The sequence below is a fragment of the Sciurus carolinensis genome, chromosome 12 (assembly GCF_902686445.1).
Source record: "Sciurus carolinensis chromosome 12, mSciCar1.2, whole genome shotgun sequence".
NCBI classification, from domain to species: domain Eukaryota; kingdom Metazoa; phylum Chordata; class Mammalia; order Rodentia; family Sciuridae; genus Sciurus; species Sciurus carolinensis.
In genome coordinates, this window is record NC_062224.1 from 55027544 (window position 1) to 55046129 (window position 18586).

At 38.1% G+C, this 18586-nt stretch overlaps 1 long non-coding RNA gene and 1 pseudogene across 1 annotated transcript; both read right to left on the reverse strand.

Annotated features, from left to right (window-relative positions):
* Positions 1 to 3332: 3332 nt before the first annotated feature.
* Positions 3333 to 6788, reverse strand: LOC124962199 (uncharacterized). Its single transcript, XR_007104437.1, has 3 exons — positions 6131 to 6788; positions 4919 to 5102; positions 3333 to 4683 (listed from the first exon to the last, which is right to left on the reverse strand). It is a non-coding gene; the product is annotated as an uncharacterized LOC124962199 (long non-coding RNA).
* A 6469-nt stretch (positions 6789 to 13257) lies between these two features.
* On the reverse strand, positions 13258 to 14462 carry LOC124962231 (39S ribosomal protein L38, mitochondrial-like; annotated as a pseudogene).
* Positions 14463 to 18586: the final 4124 nt, after the last annotated feature.

An 18586-nucleotide genomic window follows, 5' to 3' on the forward strand; every position in this document is an offset into this window, starting at 1 on the left:
TTATAACTTCTTAAATAAACTGCTTTCTCGTAATGCACCTCATTCTTTATTTTTATTTTTTTATTTTTTGTATTGGGGATTGAACCCAGGGGTACTCAACCCCTGAATCACATCTCTAGCCCTTTTTATTTTATTTTTTTAATTTGGAGACAGGGTCTTGCTAAGTTGCTTAGAACCTCTCTAAGTTGCTAAGGGTGGCTTTGAACTGGCTAACACCTTATTCTTATAATTACTTGCTAAGTGTAGAACTTCTCAGTCCATTTATAAGCCCAATTATAATATGCATAACAGATATTATGTGACTAACGTATCTGCCTAGAAGATGGTCAGTTCTTAATAACTTTTGTATTATTGTGTGAATTAGTAAATGGATGAATAAATATGTGAATAGATATGAAGAAAGATTTGATAGTGATACATACAGATTTTTGTATATAAATGTATAATCATAATGTCTATATATGTACACATATACACTATTATATGAGAGTTGTATATGTAAGCATTTATTTATATTAAATTCATAGATATGTATATGTATTGTGTACATTTTTAATGGATGTTAGGTCTAAGCATATCTTATTTCCTCATAATTGATTTCCTACTTTCTAAGTTTGGTCTGACATCATGTCTGGTATGTTGTCTTCCAACCAGTACACTAAGGAAAAGAAGGCAGAACATTTAAATTCCAAAAACTCCTGAGGATCTTTCAGGTTGGTTCAAAGGATCAATTTACAAAAGACTTGGATAAAACCAGAATTTATTTGATGAAACTTCCTTGAACACGAGTGGAAAAAAAATTGACAGGATTGACAAGTGCTATTGTTATCACCCAAACCAGGCAATCAATTATATTTCCTGTAACTTAATTTTGGCAGATGCCAGAATTTTCAGTCACAAAAATAAAGTTCTGAATAGCTAGTGGGAATTCTCAACTGGCTCCCTCCCTGCCTTGTGGAATGACGTCCTTAGACCAGAATATAGAATTTTTGTTGGTATCCCTTGAATTCACCTCCCCCTTTTCAAATCAACCACATCAACACAGTGTGTACTATTCCATTGCTGGGTCTTTGCAAGGGCTCTTTGTTCTTTGGAGAGAAAGTTGTGTTTGATTAGTGCATGTTTCATGCATGTGTTGAAATATCACACTGAAACCCATTAATATGTTCAATTAATACATGTTAATCAAAAATGAATAAAAATAATTTTAAAAAGCGTTCTTCATGCAATACCCTGATCTCCAGAGAAACTCATACTAATCTTTTAAGATCTACACTGAAGTAGATACTGAAGAGAAGTCCCCTCTGGGTGTTATGGTTTAGATGTCATAACACATAACACAAAAGCTCACATGTGAGACAATGCAATGTTTGGAGGAGAAATGATTGGGTTGTAGCCTTAACCCAATCAGTGAATGAATTCCTGGTGGGATTAACTGAGTGGTAACTTGAGGAGGCAGGTGGGATGCGCTGGAGGAAGTTGTTCATTGAGGGCGTGGCTATGGGGTATATATTTGTATCTGGAGTGTGGAGTCTCTCTCTCTGCTTCCTGATCATCATGTGAGCTGGTTACCTCTGCCACACTCTTCCATCATGATGTTCTGCCTCACCTCAAATCCTGAGGAATGGAGTTGGCCTCTGAAACTGTGACCCTCAAATAAACTTTTCTTCCTCTACAATTGTTCTGGTGGGACTTTTAGTCGCAGCAGTGAAAAACATGGTTAAAACACTAGTATTATTAGAAAGGGGCAGTTTTAAATTGGTTTATGAAGCATGTGACACATTATCACAGAAGACAAGGCACTTCAGATGAATTATCAATAAAGAATCAACAAGTACCATGAAGAAAGAGGGGAAAGATTATAGCAGGAAGGACAAAGTGAAGGCTCAATTAAAAAGAATTCTAGTTTAGTAGCCCAGCTTTCTAACAAACATACAAACTGAAAATAAAACTAAAACTGTTCTGGCATGACAGACCTCAAATATGAATCCTTCTTGGCACTCTGAATGCTGCTTGGTAAAGTCTTGGGGAGCTTAGTGCTATAACGGATGAATGTGGGATAACAAGAATCCATTCCTTGTTTCCTGGAAGATCAATGACAACTTTCCAGGAAGAAAATAATGAATAGTAGCAACAATGAATCAGAACGTACATATGAATTTCTGGATTTAAATCTAAACCTTCAAATCACCACATAGCAATATCTGAGACCAAGTATGTGATATCTACACACTGTCCTTTCTCTCTCTGAACTATTGCACAAAAATCTGGTTTCATGTCCTTTGTGGATCCTGAAACCTGAGTCAAGGCCAGTGCTGTGGAGTGAAAGTTTTTCATCAAAATCTGAGAGAGAATGACAGCCAACAGGGACGGGTGTAAGTTGTCACATATCTAGTGGCAAATTCAGGTCATCATCTATCTAGCAGCAGATTTCCCATCTCCAAGGCTAGAATGAATTGTGTTCACAGGATTAGAAAACCCACTGAGTGAAATCAATTAATGCGGTTTCCAAGGGGAAGAATCTATCTGGGAGAGGGAACTGCTTCTTTATTTTTTTCAGGGTTTTGTTTGTGTTAAAATCTTTGAACAGACATACAAAAAACCCCCATGTATCTTCACTTGATGGTGTCCTGAATAAAATCAAAAAAAGACAGAGATGATTTTATAAGGCAAAAATCTCCATTCCATTCCTTCCCAGACAGGCTTTCTAAAAACATTGATCATGAAGGCACCAGCCTTAGTTTGCTGAACTTCAGGATTTAAAATAAACAACTATCAGTCTCCTCTCTGTCTCCCTTTTGTCCTTCCTACTGAGGAAATTTAAAGAGCACATTCTTTTCCACTAAACCAGAAGCAACAGAATGCAGAAATTCTATTCACAGTTTTAAAATAAATTACTGGATACAAAACTAACAATAACAATGCCTTTGCTCAGTCAACCAATCAAATGTTTTACACAATTAAAATGTAGGCACAGTCAAATCCCGGATTTAAAAGAAATAATATTTAGATGCTATTAGAATTTCCATTTTATGAAGTACATCCAATATATGCACTGTTATCTTCGGCAAATGAAGTTTTTCTCAGCAGCCTTTGATACATATCTGTGCAGTCAGGATCTTAAGATTTTAATCCTCATTTCACTCTGAAGTCTTGCCTCCCACCTTTCTTTCTTTGTATCCTTCCTCCTCCTCCTCCTCCTTCTTCTTCTTCTTCTTCTTCTTCTTCTTCTTCTTCTTTTTTTGGTACTGGGGATTGAACCCAGGGGTACTTAATCACTGAGCCATATCCCAGCCCTTTGTATTTTGAGACAGGGCCTTACTAGGTTGCTTAGGGCCTCCCTCGGTTGCTGAGGCTGACTTTCCAACTTGTAATCTTCCTGCCTGAGCTTTCCAAGCAGCTGGGATTACAAATGTGAGTACCAGGCACCTGGCTTTTATTTGATTCTTAATCCGATTCATCAGCACTACACAATGGCTACCTCCTTGGTTTGCATCCAGCCTGGATGTCAAGATTCTTCATTTTCTATTCCCCATGACAGCTTCCCTCCTTCCCTCCAGAACCCTCACCTTCCTGTCCCCACACCAGTCCCTATTCACAGAACCAGGACATACCGATTCTTGTTCATCCTCCCTGGACTACCAATTCTATGAGGCTCTATTGTGCACTATCGTCACAAACCTTCAGAAACCTTCCCTAAGAAAAAGAGTGTTTCCAATTGCTTCTTCTTACTTATCTTACAGTTGTAGTTCTATTTTTTGGCAGCGCTGAAGATCGAATTCAGGACCTCATGCATAGTAGAAAACACTGCACCACTGAGCTAGAACCCCAGGTCCCTTGCAATTGTTAACTATCCTTTTCTCTTATATTTTACTCAACACTTATGAACACTTTTTCTCTCATACAGTTATCTTAATAACTTATTAATTAAGAATTATTATTTTTCCCCCAATGCAAGGAATCAAAACCAGGGTCTCAAGCATGTTAGGCCAAGTTCTACCTATGAGCTACATTCCCAGCCCCCTATTCTTACATGTTTGTGACCTTACTAAGATTTTAAGGATTTATATTGATTTTAAAATAGCTTTATTTCCTAATTATATAGTGTATATTCTAAATATAAATTGCTTGATTAGTTTTTTTGTTCATTGGAGGTCTGTAAAACTTTTGTATATCATGTTTCTAAGCTTTATTCACAACAACATAAAACATTACAGACTGATTTTTCTTGTCTCCCTTTTCCTAACATTCACTAAACCAAGCTTCACTAAGATAAATCAGGGGGAAGGGAAGAATAGAAGTTCAGTGGATTAGACAAGGGGGAAAGAAGGAACAGGAATAGGAAAGACAATAGAAGGAATCAGACATAACTTTCCTATCTTCATGTATGAATACACGACCAGTGTAATTCCACATCATGTTCAACCAAAAGAATGGGATCTGATTAGAATACCTCCTTGTTATCTTCAGCAAATGAAGTTTTTTTCAGCAGTCTTTGATACATATCTGTGTAGTCAGGTTCTCAAGATTTTAATCCTCATTTCACTCTGAAGTCTTGCCTCCCACCTTTCTTTCTTTGTATCCTTCTTCTTTTTTTTTTTTTTTTTTCTTTCCTTTTCGGTACTGGGGATTATACTCCATGTATGCATAATATGTTAAATCATAGTCTACTGTCACGTGCATCTAGAAAGAACAAATAATACAAAAATATAAATCAGTAGAAAAACTATCAAAACAATGCAAAATAGGAATATTGAAAAGGAGATGAACTCTCATGTTTGATGTCCCAGGATAATTTAATTCATAACTGTTGAGATATAACAACAAATCTTAGTCACTGGGCCATCTCCCATGCTCTCATCCTCTGGAGTACAGTCCCTCCTCCAATAGCTCTAAAGTAGTTTCTATGGTTACTTACTCTCACTGTATTCCCTTCTGCTGCCATGTTCCTCTCTTCTACGGCCTGTCCTTCTCTGTCATGACCCCCTGGATCTGTAGATTTATGCTGCCCATGGTGCTCTTTGCTTCTTGTTCTGGGCCTCTAAATCCCACAATCTCTGCTTCCTCCCAGACAAAAGGCAGATACAAGGGCCTTTGAGGGACTGTTTTCATTGCAGGAATGAAAGAAAATCAGTGAGTTAAACACAGCCAACATTGCTAATTTTGTTCAAGGAGAAACTACTGAATCTAGATTTTTAAAAATATTTCTGGGTAACTTAGATGTCAAATAATTATGCCAACATCAGCTTAACTTTAGCTGGGAGGCACAACATGATTTTGCATACAGAAAGAGCTTATCTAGAAGCAAGTGTCACTGCCCTTCAAATCCTACTAGTTTGTCTAACCATTCACAGTCTACAAATTCATTCATGTGTCAGTATCATCTTGAAGTCTTCATGATTTTCCCATCCTCCCTACTAGTTTGTTAGTTCTTCTGAAGAATTAAAGGAAGGTACAATATCTTCTCTAGAAAAATTCTCACTCACATGCTCTTTCTGGATCTCCAACCCACAATGGACCTCTCTATGAGCGGCTATTTAACCATATCTCTGCCCTTGTACCTTGTCTTATTGTATTTTTCCAGCTCCCAGTTTCTGCATCCAAACCTTTTCCAGGAAACTTTCAGATCAAATAAAATGATCACTTACTTTCATATAATCTCATCCTCTGTCAATAAGCGCTAGCTTTTCAACAGTTTTTATTCCTTAAGATGTTCAATTGCTTAGATAAAATGTAATCACAACACTTACTATTTTGGCTTAGTGTCCCTTTCATGAGTTTTTTGGGGAGCTCATCTGTTTCAGTGTTAGTTCCTTGTGTTAGGTTAGGCACAACTCCATAGCAGGAAATGATACAGTAACAGATCTTGAGAAACTGATTATTAGGGCCATACATAGGGTACTTTTATATGAGTATCTATTACCTTAGTATCTATTGAATGGGACTAGGCTCATTTTTATTTGCACTGTATAGTATTTTAAGAAATCATCCTGGACAGATGTAGACTCAATTCTCCTTTGAGTAAAAAGAGGATGATATGATCAGAATAATGATAGACTTTATTAAAGTTTTGTTTTTATTAAAGTAAAACTACAAACAACAGTAACCAAAATATAGCCATGGATCTTACCTCTCAGAATATGGGAAGCATCTTTCCAGAGGGTGAAAAAAAGAAAAATCCTTTTAAGGGACTAGTCCTGTGTGTTCTCTGAGCACATTGTTTTCTTATGACACAAGCAAGCCTGACAGAGCCCTAGGCCTTCATCTTGTTTTGTATCCTCATTGTCTAAAGCAAAAGACTGAAGGGAAAATGAAGAGAATGACAGGGGCCGGGTGCTCTCAGAGTCCTCTGCTTTCTGTCTTCAAGGCTCACAGTGAAATAGCTTTCCCCAACTCCTTTGTAAACAAAGTTATTTACTTCTTGTTCACCTTTCAACATGTAAACTTTCTTCCAAGTTTTCCTCTGCCTGCTATCTTACTCACTCCTCTCTCTGAAGCTGGCTATAAAAAAGATTTTGCATCTCAGTTTTGGGCTGGAGTTACATCAATTCCAAGCACAGCAGGCAGGCTCCAAGCCTGTCTATGTCCAAAGGGAGGCTGTCAGAAGCAAGGCTGTCTCTGAGTAGGAGACCAGTGCACAAGAGGAAGCCACATATTTCAGACCTGGAGAGGGAATAGAGTTGGCTCCACAAAGACGGTGACAAGATTCCACAGCCTTCTAAACAACATCCAGCTGGAGCCAGGTAGAGATTGCACCCTGCTGCTTGGAGATGACACTTTGCACATTCTGGCTGGACTTGGTTCTTCTGTTCCGTAGACAGTGAAGCTAATGATTAATGGTGGGACCCAGGGATTTGAAAGTTGTGCAAGTGCTCTTCGGTCTCCAGGGAAACTGGTGCCAATTCAATTAAATCCATCATGTGATATTGAGCCTCTATTAGACGCGTGTAACTGAGCTCAGTATTTGGGAAAGGAAATAAGCAAATGACATCATCTGACTTTCAGGGTTGCTGTTCAGATCAGAGATCATACATTTAAATTCCATGATATGCAACATACACTTCATAAAAGAAGTTTTAAGAGTCTGAATGGCATATATGTCAAAGAGTGAACAAACTCCCTAGGTGTAGGTGAAAATATCCTCATGTATCCTATAAAATATGTAGGTAGGAAAAAGGATAAAAAGGTATAAAATAAATTTCTCTTGAAAGCATGGAGGGTTTTAATGGTATGTACCTTTTAAAAAATCATTCCAGATAACCCAATGGGCCGATAACAGGCAAGTAGAGAAGCAGTGATGAAAGCGTTGCTTGCAGCTAATTGGAATAATTGGAATCGTAGACTTTGGAGTTAAGTAGAATTGGCTTCCAGATTATGTCCAATTACTTCACCTCCCTGGGGTTCATTTCTTTATCTGTGAAAGAAGAAATAGTATCTTAAAATGCTGTAGTAACAATCAAATGAAATAAAGGTTGCCAGAGTAGCATACTGCGATTATTCTGGCAGTAACAATTCAGGGGTGAGCCAGAGGGGAGAGCAGGAGGCCAGTTAAGATGCACTAAATATGGAAATAGAGGCTTATGTTCAAGATCTCACTATGTCACCTGTCCATTGGGTGATGTTTAGCAATTCATTTCACCTCTCTGGGAATCAATTTCCCTTTTTGCAAAATATAGGATTAGACCAAATGATAGCATCTTTTTAAGCTTCAACATTCTGTGATTCTTCACATTGATGTCACCATTCCTGGAATTTTCTCTTCGAGCTAGGTGTAGATGTACTTACTGGAAAAATCACTGGAAAGCTTAAGAAATTGCAAAACTCCATTCATTCCTTGATTCTCATGAGGGTTTATCCCTATTTTCCAGATTAGGAAAGATTAAGACTACAGCCTTTCCTAATCTCCTCACATTCTGTTGTGTGACAAGGCAAGTATTATTATTATTTTATTCTGCATGTTATTAAGTAGTTGCCAAATTCAACTTGGCATTAAAAATAAACAAGGAAAGAAAAAAAGAGCTTCAGAAATGCACATTGCTTTGGGATGTAAGACTTTTATGCAAATATAAAGCATTAATACACTGAAAAACTTAAAACCCTTCATTCCTGAGTGAGAAAGAAGCTTATTTTTAGATGCTCAATTCACTGTTTAGTTAATAAGAATTAATAGTTGTGAGATAGGTTCATTAATCCTTCCCTTTCTGTGTAACAGTACGAAACTAGGTGCCAACTTTGAAACAGTTTTCTCCAGATTTTGGTAGTAAACAAGGATAGAATTAGCTTTTCCATCACCTTGCTGTGGGGAGATGACTTCTGTTTAATAGTCCCAAGGTAAAACTAATTATGGAGGATGAGGGTCCCAAGATCTGTGGTCCTACCAGTTACCATGATAACCACATACAGTTTTCTCTTCCTCCCCATCAACTCTGAAAAATTTATGCCAAGTTAACCCCCAGACACATTGGAGCAGCTTGCTTTCCCAAAGGTAGGTGAATACAAAATCCACAAATCTAAGTACAAGGCCCTGGGTTCGATACCCAGCACCCCCCAAAAAAAAAAAAAAATCCACAAATTTGAAGGAAAGCAAAGTTTTTTCCCTGGGTACATAGGAAGACTGAAATAAAAATTAAATTGAGAAAAAACAGGAAATTTTGTACACCCTCTGAGACCCTTCCCCAGAAGATTGAAGCTCATCATTAACTCCTGCAGCTGGACATAGTGTGTGTATGTTGAGGAAGGATGGGGGAAATGTGCATAAACCCTGGAAATTGGGTTTGGATTTAAATAATTACAAAATAAAATTGTACCTCATAGGAATTCATAATAATGAATTGGTGCTCCCACATAGATAATTTTTTAAAACAACATTCATTACTACATATAACTGCTTTAAAATTAATGTATATTCACTATGGAAAGTTTGGGTAAAATCGAAAAGAAAAAAAAAAAAAAGACACTGGGTAATCCCACTCTTCAAAATAACATTTCATTGGTGGACTTCTGGTATGGTATATGCATATAATTCAGATTACAGTTAGATAATACACAAAATGTATACCTTTAATATACATTGAAATTTACATTATAATTTTTATCTATTTGGTATTCTACCATAACAAATGTATTAAGAATTTATGAATATTTACCCGAACACCAAATATTCTACCATAAGATGGTCATCTTTTTCCATAAATGCAACCACATAAATACTTTTGTATTTTCAAGTCACAAGATACGTTACAACTACCCAACTGTGCTGTTGTTAGGATAAAACAACCAATGAAAATAAATGGGTTGCATGAGTTATTTCATTTCAATAGAATATTATCTATGAAAACAGGCAGTAGAAGGCTGGATTTGATCCCTTTACTAGGACATTATTTTAAATGAAAGCATAATGTTTTATTCTGTGGATGTACTCAAATTAAAAGGGAAAAAAACCTATAACCATCTATTACTGATCTTTTCAGTAAAATAGTCACATGTATTTTTATAAGCAAATATTTTTGTGTGTCTACAAATTTCTGAGAAAGGAAAGCAAGAGTTTTGGGGACAGGTCTCTGCCAAACTCTTATGATACTCACTGAAAGAATATTCTTTAGAAAGATTATGGCATCCTCCTATCAGAAGAGAGAACAGTTGTGTAGATGCCTACCAGAGACAGAATGTAGAACATTTGATGTCAGGAAAAGGCTCAATATGGTCAGACCCTAGAATTCAAGGACAGAAATGACAAATAAAATTTACCTGCTGTCAGTTTTGCTGCAAATATTTATTTGTGACTACTTTTTCCCATAGATGAAACTTGAAATTTTTATTTAGCCAAATTCATCCATCTTTTCTTTCACTGATAGATGTTAACAAAGTTTTCAAGTGTCCAATATTTTAAAATGTTCTTATATTTCCTTTAAAAGCTCTTCAGTTTTCTTTGTGTTGTAAAGACTTGAAAACATCTTCAACTTACTGTGTGGTTAACGTTTAAGTCAAACACTTCTGTTTCTTCTTGTTATTTTTTCCTCCTTCCTTCCTTCTCTATTTCCCCCTTTCCTCCCTTCTTATTCTTTCTCTTTTCTTTCTTTATTTCCTCTGATAGTCAATTATTATGCAAACAATTACTGAATAAACCTTAACTTTTCTATTACCAAGAAATGCCATTTACTAAACACCACTTGTCATTTCCAAAATCCATGTATTGAAACCTATCCCCTATGGTAATGGTATTAGGAGGTAGGCCTTTGGAAGTAGATTAAGAGCATGAGGTCTCTGCTCTCATGAATGGGGTTAATGCCCTAATAAAAGAGGCTGAGGGTTGTTTGCATCTTGCATAATGTGAGGATGCAGCAAGAAATTGCTGTCTGAGGAATAGGCACTAAATCTGCTGGGGCCTTGATCCTGGACTTCTAAGCTATGAGAGATAAATACCTATTGTGTACAATTATCCAGGGTGTGGTGTTTTGTTGTAGAAGGCTTGGACAAACTAAAACACTCTTATCATTTAACACAATACTACATATATATGGGTCTGTTTCTGAGCTACTGTGTCATTTCATTAATCTCTGTCTTTATCTGCATTGGTACAATATTGAAGACTGTTTTGAAAATTATGACATATGTTAAAAGATATTACTTCTCTTCAGACATACATAAGCCAAAATTCTCAAAACAGTCTTCAACAGTCTTTTAACACATGTCAGTCTTCTTTTTTTGTAAGTTGTCTTCATTATCCTTAGCGATTTATTCATCAAGGGTTTGGAGAAATTAAATTTAAAAAGTCATTCAGAATTCAACAGTAACTGTGTTAATTTGTAGATTACTTAGGAAAGAACCAAGATGTTTCCAGTATTAATTCATTCCATGTAATACACAGTATATCTCTTCATTTATTAATAATATCTTTTAGAAAATGTATTTAGCATACATTTTTATAAATGTATTTCTGCTTTGATCTATTTTTGATGACAAATAATACTAAACCATTGCTGGAATTCAGATGTTTGCATTTATGTTCATAAATAATATATGATTCTTAAACATTGGAAAACAAAATATCTTTTGCTGTTACTATATTAAGTGAAAGATAAGTAAGTTGTAGAATTATATATATATATATATATATGCAATATTATCCTATTTTCCTTTCAAAAAACATCCTATGCATGCAAATATTTGCATAGATATAGAGGGAAGAGTGTGGAAGAATACAAATCAAATCATTAATTTTGTTTACCAAGGTGGCAAGAGAGAATTATAAAGGGGGGTGTCTATTTATGTTCTTTATATAAATTGATGTTGCTTGTATTGAATGAATGCATCACATTGTGTGCTATTTCTGTAAAAGAACATGACATATTTTTGAAAAGGATAGAATTAAATACTATACTCATGACAACTTTATTTCTCCTCAGTAAAGTCCCATAAGTAACATATTCTGGTACTCTTGCCAAGAAAATACTTGAAATTAAACTCTTTCTCTTTAATGCAAATCTCTAGGTATGACAAGTTAAAAAAAGGGGGAAGATTTTCCCTATATCTCAAACAATTGGTGGTGCTGGCTTTTGCATTGAGGGTTTTTCTGTGTCAAACCCACTTTCTGCCATACCACACTACCTAGAGAGTCCTGCTGGATTTTTCTCTACCATGTGTAAGCCAGATTTTGTTTTTATTAACTTTCTATAGCCTGCTTTTTTTGTATTTTATCTGTCTCTGACTCGGTGTTCTAATGTTTTTCAATCACATTATAGATGGGGATGGAGGATTAGTCATCTTTTGCCTTCAGAGCACATATAGAAGAAAAAGGCATCTACTTTCATAATAATAATTATAAAGATTTTTCATATTCCTCCACTTTCACCTACCCCATCCTCTGAGACTGGCAGAAAACTCTAAAATAAGAGGGATTTCCATTCTTCACCCCTCACCCCCGTTCCCTCTCTCTGTACCCTACTCCACAACTTCTAAACCTTCCAGTGTGACCCTCATTAATTGCTCCGACCTCACAATATCCCTCATTTGTTCCCCAGAGTTTTGCCTTAAATCTGTAGATCACTTTGATTACTTCCACATCTGGGATTTGTCACATGCTTGTGTTAACCATGACCATGTGCTGAATTACCCAGCAGGATTTAGGAGACACTCAGTCAGAAAAATCATCCCTACTAAGAACAACATCTGGAGAAAATTAAGAGAAGATACTTTCCATTGAGAATCCTTTGGAATATATATATCCATCATTTGGATGTAGAGACAGATAGACACTAGCACATGGGCAGAAGTGGATGGCCTTTCTTTGCTGAAGGCTGAGGAAGAGTCATACTTCTTCAGAAGACTCCCAAACCAATTATGTACCATAAATGCAAATTCCTGGCAAAGTCACGAATAAACAAGGGATTTTCTCAGAAAAGTCTTGTTTAGAAGCAGGCGTCATCTCCAATAGAAATGTCTGCATGGACTTTTCCGGTACCATGTGTGTGAACAAATAAAGATTCTATAAAAGGGAGAGGGGAAATGGGCCATGTTTTCCTCAATTGGATCATTGAATATCTCCAACTATTTTTCCAAAGCTTGGGTTTGGCAAAAACCAAAATTGGCTTTGCCAAGCATTTTTCCCTTAATTTTTAAATACATGTGCATTAAGGGAAATTTAATCCGTGTGTTTCTGATTCATTTACACTTAACTCAACAAAATATTGTTTTGTTAGAGTCATTTGGCCCTCAACAAGACTTAGGAGTTAGCAGCATACAGATACACATGTACACAGCACAAGATGCACACATACACATGCAAACAAAAACCATACCCTTGGACTCAGAACCATTTTTTTCCCCCTGAACCTACATCTAAATGGCTATGTATGGGTAAGTCATGGGTATAGAATTTATCTGTGCAATTTCACTTTAACTTTAAAAAATTATAAAGAGTACAAAGAGTGCAATTACAAAGAGTACACTTCTTCTGAGTGTATTTGGAATGAATCATTTCAGGATTCATTATCCTCATGCACAGTCATTCTTTTCCTGTGTATGAGGGTCTCCTGTAAAGAGCTGATGTTAGGCAGCTTAGTTTTCTGTGTTCCTTCAGTGCAACATACAATACAAAATTACTGTAATTTTTTTTTTTTTTTAAGAGCAGAAATCGTCTTTATTCACACCCTTCCATTCCCACCTGACAGTCTCCTTTATTCCAAGCCTAGGACCTGATGGGACAGGCCTGTAGAGGGGCTGCCTCAGGCAGGGACCAGAACCCCAGAGCTTGGACCACAGGAGCACTTTCCTTTTTCTGCCAATCCAGCGAACCCTCCAAAGGGGGTGCACTCTGACTGCTCAGTAGATGCCATAGGTGGGCTCATGACTGTCCCTATACCGGTCCAGATAGCGCAGGGGCTGACGGTGCGGGAAGCGCTTCTGCTTGGGGTGGTAAGGGGGCTGCCGCACAAACTCAAACACTGGCTCCCGCATGTCCAGAAGTTGGTGGAAGGTTTGGGTGACTGAGTCATCCCAGCGGCACTGAAAGAAGGCCAAGCCAGCGGGAGTCATGGCGTCCTGGTGTTTCTTGTAGAAATCAAAAGTGTGGAAGGTCCGCTGGGCCAGCTGGTAGCAGGGAGAGGGGCGGGTGTCCTCGGAGAAGTCGATTGGCTTGTCTTGCTTGAAGAGAAGAAAGGTAAAGCAGTGGAAGCCAGTGCCTCAGGCAGGGAACCGGGGGAGGTAGGGACAAGTCTCCTGTCCGTCAGTCACTCTGTTGCCTGGGATGTTGGTTAGCAGCCAGTGGACGTACTCGGCATCTGGCTCCAGCAGGTGTCCATCCAAATTGGTGAGCAGCAATGTCCACATTGAACCCTCATCTGCCTCTTAGGTCACCTCTGGGGCCTGGACAGCCTCAGTTGGAGTCACTTCATTGCCGTGGTACACAGGCATCAGGTCTTCCTCACCCACATCATAGGCCACGTGCAGGGGAACCCAGGGCACGAAAGTGGCACCGTGGAACAGGTCTCGGTAGAGGCCGTAATACTCAGCCAGGCGCTGCTTGTCATAGGGGCCGCAGGTCCTCTCCCACTCGGCTCGCACAGCCTCCAGGGGGATGCTGGCTGTGCGGAGGCGAGCAGCCCGCTCCTCTTGCACATTGGTCCGAAGCTCCCGTAGGACCTGCTTCCGTTCCTGTAACTGTTGGGTCCGGCAGACTGTGGGTGGAGGCAGCCCAATGTCAATTTTGTCTTTGGGATCAGTCTTGTCCCCGAAGTGCTCCCAGTAGGTCCGCCACCAGTGCGGGCCCCGCGCATCCTGCTCCGCCGGCGCCGGTAGCGGTAGAAGCTCCGGTACTTCTCCAGCTGCTCCAGGTTGCTCACGTCGATGTCCGCGTTGGGCATCGGCCCCAGCGGGGGCGTCTGGCGGCTCAGGGCGGCCGAGGAGCCTAAGCCCCGCCGCGCCCGCCTGCCGCACAGCTCGGCTCGCCACCAGGGCGCCGCCATCTTCGCACAGGCCCTAAAAAATTTTTTTGATGTTTGTGGTATTGAAGCTCAAACTCAGGGCCTCCCAAAGTCTAGATCAACTTTCTACCATTGAGCTACACTCCCAACCCACACTAATTTTTAAATAAAATTTTTTTCTTCAAAATAATTTTTAATTCATACACTCAGTTCAGAGAGACGAATTATGATGCTGAAAATTTAGGCAAAAGTAGACATAAACCACTGCACTGAGGCTGGAATTGAGGGAAACCAATTAATGTACATGAGGGTGAAGAATTTGGGGAGGCTATGCTAAAGTTTTGTTTTTATTTTCTTAATCACTGAGCATGAAAAAATGATTTCCTTGCAGTCCCAGAACATGTTAAACATTTAAGAGGAGTTTTTGAAGCTAAAACTTGAAAACTATTAGAATGTATTCTTAAGAGAGGTAGCAAAATGTGAGGCCAGTGAACATGTCTCAAAATAGTAGGACAGATTCCAAGAGCACTGAAGGCCTTTTTAACTCTCATCCGATACTTATTTTTAGTAAACCCTGTCTTCCTATATGGCAGATGGGAATTTGGGACACAAGTATACTCAGTTGGTTTACTATATGGGGAAATGACCTCTGTTCCTTTACTTAGGCAACCACTGGAGATCTGGGGAGATCAATTGCTCTGTTTTGCAATAGACATTGCAAAAGCAGACTCTTTGCAAAAACCCATCTGTAACTGGTGACAGCATCTTTTATAAAATAATCTCTCTTTCCCATTGTTAATAATTTATTTTTCCCTTACTTCTTCCCAACAATGTTTTCCTCTTCTCAGGAAAATGTCAATTATTTAACTATACTTTTCCAATTTGACTTCAGGTAGTCTTTCTTCTGGTTGTTGCCGTCTTATCACACTTTTGTCAAACTCTAAAAGATTTTCCTTTTTAAAATGCATGTAGGTTTTTATAAGTATTTCTTTCCAAATGAAACTATACTGGTTTAATTTTGTTTAGGATTAAATACTATTTATATTTCTTTTCCAAACCTTTGAAATAGAGTTCCACATAATGGGTTTAATAAAAGGAATGCATTTAATAGCCAATTAGATAGTTAATCTAATTAACTATCAATTCTGTTTCTACAAGGGAAAAAAAAAAGAAGGATCTGGTAATGGTTTAATTTCACCAATTTCACTTTGTATACTTTTTCTTTTTTAAAAATTCTATTTCCTGAAGTTTAAATTCTTCAAGTTTTTCCTCCCACTAAAATCAGAGAGGATTTTTTTTCCGAATTTTATACTTCTACTGCATTGACCTGATGCTATAAATACCTATCAAATATTAATGGAGTTTAATTGTCAATATAAAAGTTATAACTAGGGTTGGGGATGTAGATCAGTGGTTGAGTGTTTGCCTCATCTGTGCAAGGTTCTGGGTCCAATACCGAGCACCACAAACAAAAAAACTTATAATAAGAATCTTTGCAATATCATCTTTTCAAAGTAGGAAAATGCAATCAGAAGACTGAAATGGATTGACTCAATTTCATAAATCTACCATACATATGGTCTTATTGTTGTTCGGTTGAAGAATTTATTCACTTTTTTTTTTTTTTTTTTTTTTGTGCTTCAACTATCTTTCAGTAAATATTAGTTGAACTCCTACTGGGCACCAGTCATTGATTTATGTGCTGGGGACACAGTGGGGAACAAAGAAGAATTTTTTGACCTCATGGTTCATGCATTCTGTTGAGAGTGAGACAATAAGCAATTGTACAATGAATAAATCCTTTATCACATGATAGGCCTTATAGAGAAAAATAAAGAGGATAAGAAGGAAAATAAATGCAAGGGGTGAAGAAGGGCAGGTGTTTGCTGTACTACGAAAAAGGAAGTCTTTACTAATAAGGAGATATTTGAGCAGATACATGAAGAAAGTGGAGGGGCTGGTCATGCTAACGTCTGAGGGTCAATGTTTCCAGGGGAAGTTGTAGTATAGCATTCTGAGGTAGGTATTTGATTTCCGGGGAGGAGGGAGATAGGCAGAGGAGGTAGGGAACAGATGAGATCAAAGAGGATAGGGCCAAATCACATAGAGACTTTTAGGTGATGGGATGGCAAGATAGAGGGCTATGGACAGAACAGAGATGGCATGCTGACACAATTGAGAGAAGCATCCTGGGTGCTATGTGCAGAATCAATTCAAGGGGAAGTACAATGGAAAACCCCTTAGGAAGTTCACACAATTTTCCTGGTGAGAGGAGCTGATGCTTGCACTAGGGGAGAATGTTGATGAAGTGAAATGGTCAGATTCTGGGTCCGTTCTCAACTTGAGACAATAAGATTTAGGATATATTGGACAACATGGATTGCAAAAAAAGGAGGAACCAGAGGTCACTCCAAACTTTGAATTCGAAAGCTGGTGTGGCAATTTTCTGAGATGAAGAAGAAAGTCGGCTAAGGTAGGAATTGCCAAGGTCATACTACAAGACCAGCCAAGATGAGGTCTTGATTCCCCTGATCCTGCTGGTAAAGGCACTACGAGCCACTTTCAGATTTATACATTTTATTAGGTAGATAGTGAAAAAAAGTAAGTGAAGGGTGTTAATTTCCTATAATCCTTGACCCACAACACAAAATGATGAGCTAAAATCAAAGGGTCTGCATGATGGCAGTACCAGTGTGGGGTGCCACGTTGCCAAGAAGCTAATTCTTGAATACAGTACAGTGATTTCTGTGGCTCGATGCTAAGGAAGACTGGAAGACAGCCCCATATTTTGTCAGAATTTCATCAACCAAGAGGTGATGGAAAGCTCTCATGGCAGGGGAGATACGGAGATGAGACCAGGATGGCCTTGTGACATGGCAGCTTACATATCTCCCACACTCTGGTGTTAGGGGACTCAAGGCATCTGCCAGGTTTAAGTTTAGCTATGGTCCAAGCCTTTGTTTATGTGACCAATTCTGACACCTGCAAGACCACCAGGGCAGCAAGCCACCACTGTTGCACTTAGAGAATCAAAAGATTGGATTTGGGGTATGCTAAGCATTAGTATTGATAGTTGAGAATGGAGTTTAGAGCTGAGGATGGGGCTGTTGACCAGGATTTCACATATCTGAGTGTCATTGGCATATGCATTTTAAATTAAAATTAGGAAATTTGATGAGATAGAGCTCCTAGGAAGGACATGAAGCCTCGGTGGAAGCTTAGTCAATAATTTGTAGGTACTCAAAGAAGCACTTATTTTTATTACCACTTAGAAGATTCAAGCTGCCTTGTTCTACATGTCTGAAATACTAGATAGCAAAAATAGAGAATTAAAAGAATTTAGAATATATAAAAGGAATTAAGAAGAAACAAACATTTGTTAAGACCCTTTGTAGAAAGAAGGGAAAATCGGGTAGGACTGTGAAGAATAGCAAATAAGTCATCAGCAAGGATAGATACAATCTCATTTATAGTGTTCTTTCATTGTAAAGGAGAAAAACTGGTTACACCTACACAGGAATTTTTCACTTTATCCTACTTTCTTCCGAGTATAGTTTTTTCCAGTAGTTAGGTGGGGTCAAAAGTACATACCCCAAGAATAAAAGCATATTTCCAATACTGTGAAGGAATGAAAATCACTTTTTTAAAAAATGCCAAGGCAGCCAAAGACATTGAGAAAAATTTATTTTATATTTTTATTTGCCCCCTCCTTGAAAATTGTTATTAGATTGAAAATCTTCCAGCAAGGAGATGTTAATTCTTGTTCCCCACCCAAGGTGGAAGTCAAAGGGCAATGGTAATCACAATTGAAAGAACCTTCTCAGTTGTAGTCCTTCTGAGTGAATGCAAGACAAAGAACAACTCCTGAACCTATTTACACACGCAAATCAAATGGATCTAAATTCCTATTCTGTTATTGTAAGAATGTTTTTCTTTCTCTTAAGAAATCACACCTTGAAATGATCCTCTGACCAAAGCCTCAGGGATGTTTCTCTGTCCAAAGGGTCAGTCTTGGATAGTACCCACTTTATCAGAGCAATTTCAGTTTTTCACAGATGTGGCTGTTGCTGACATATAGTCTAGGACAAGTGGCCCATTATTAAGCAGCCTATAATTGCAATAAACAGTGTCATCACCAAAGTTTAATGAGTTTCCTGTGCCCAACC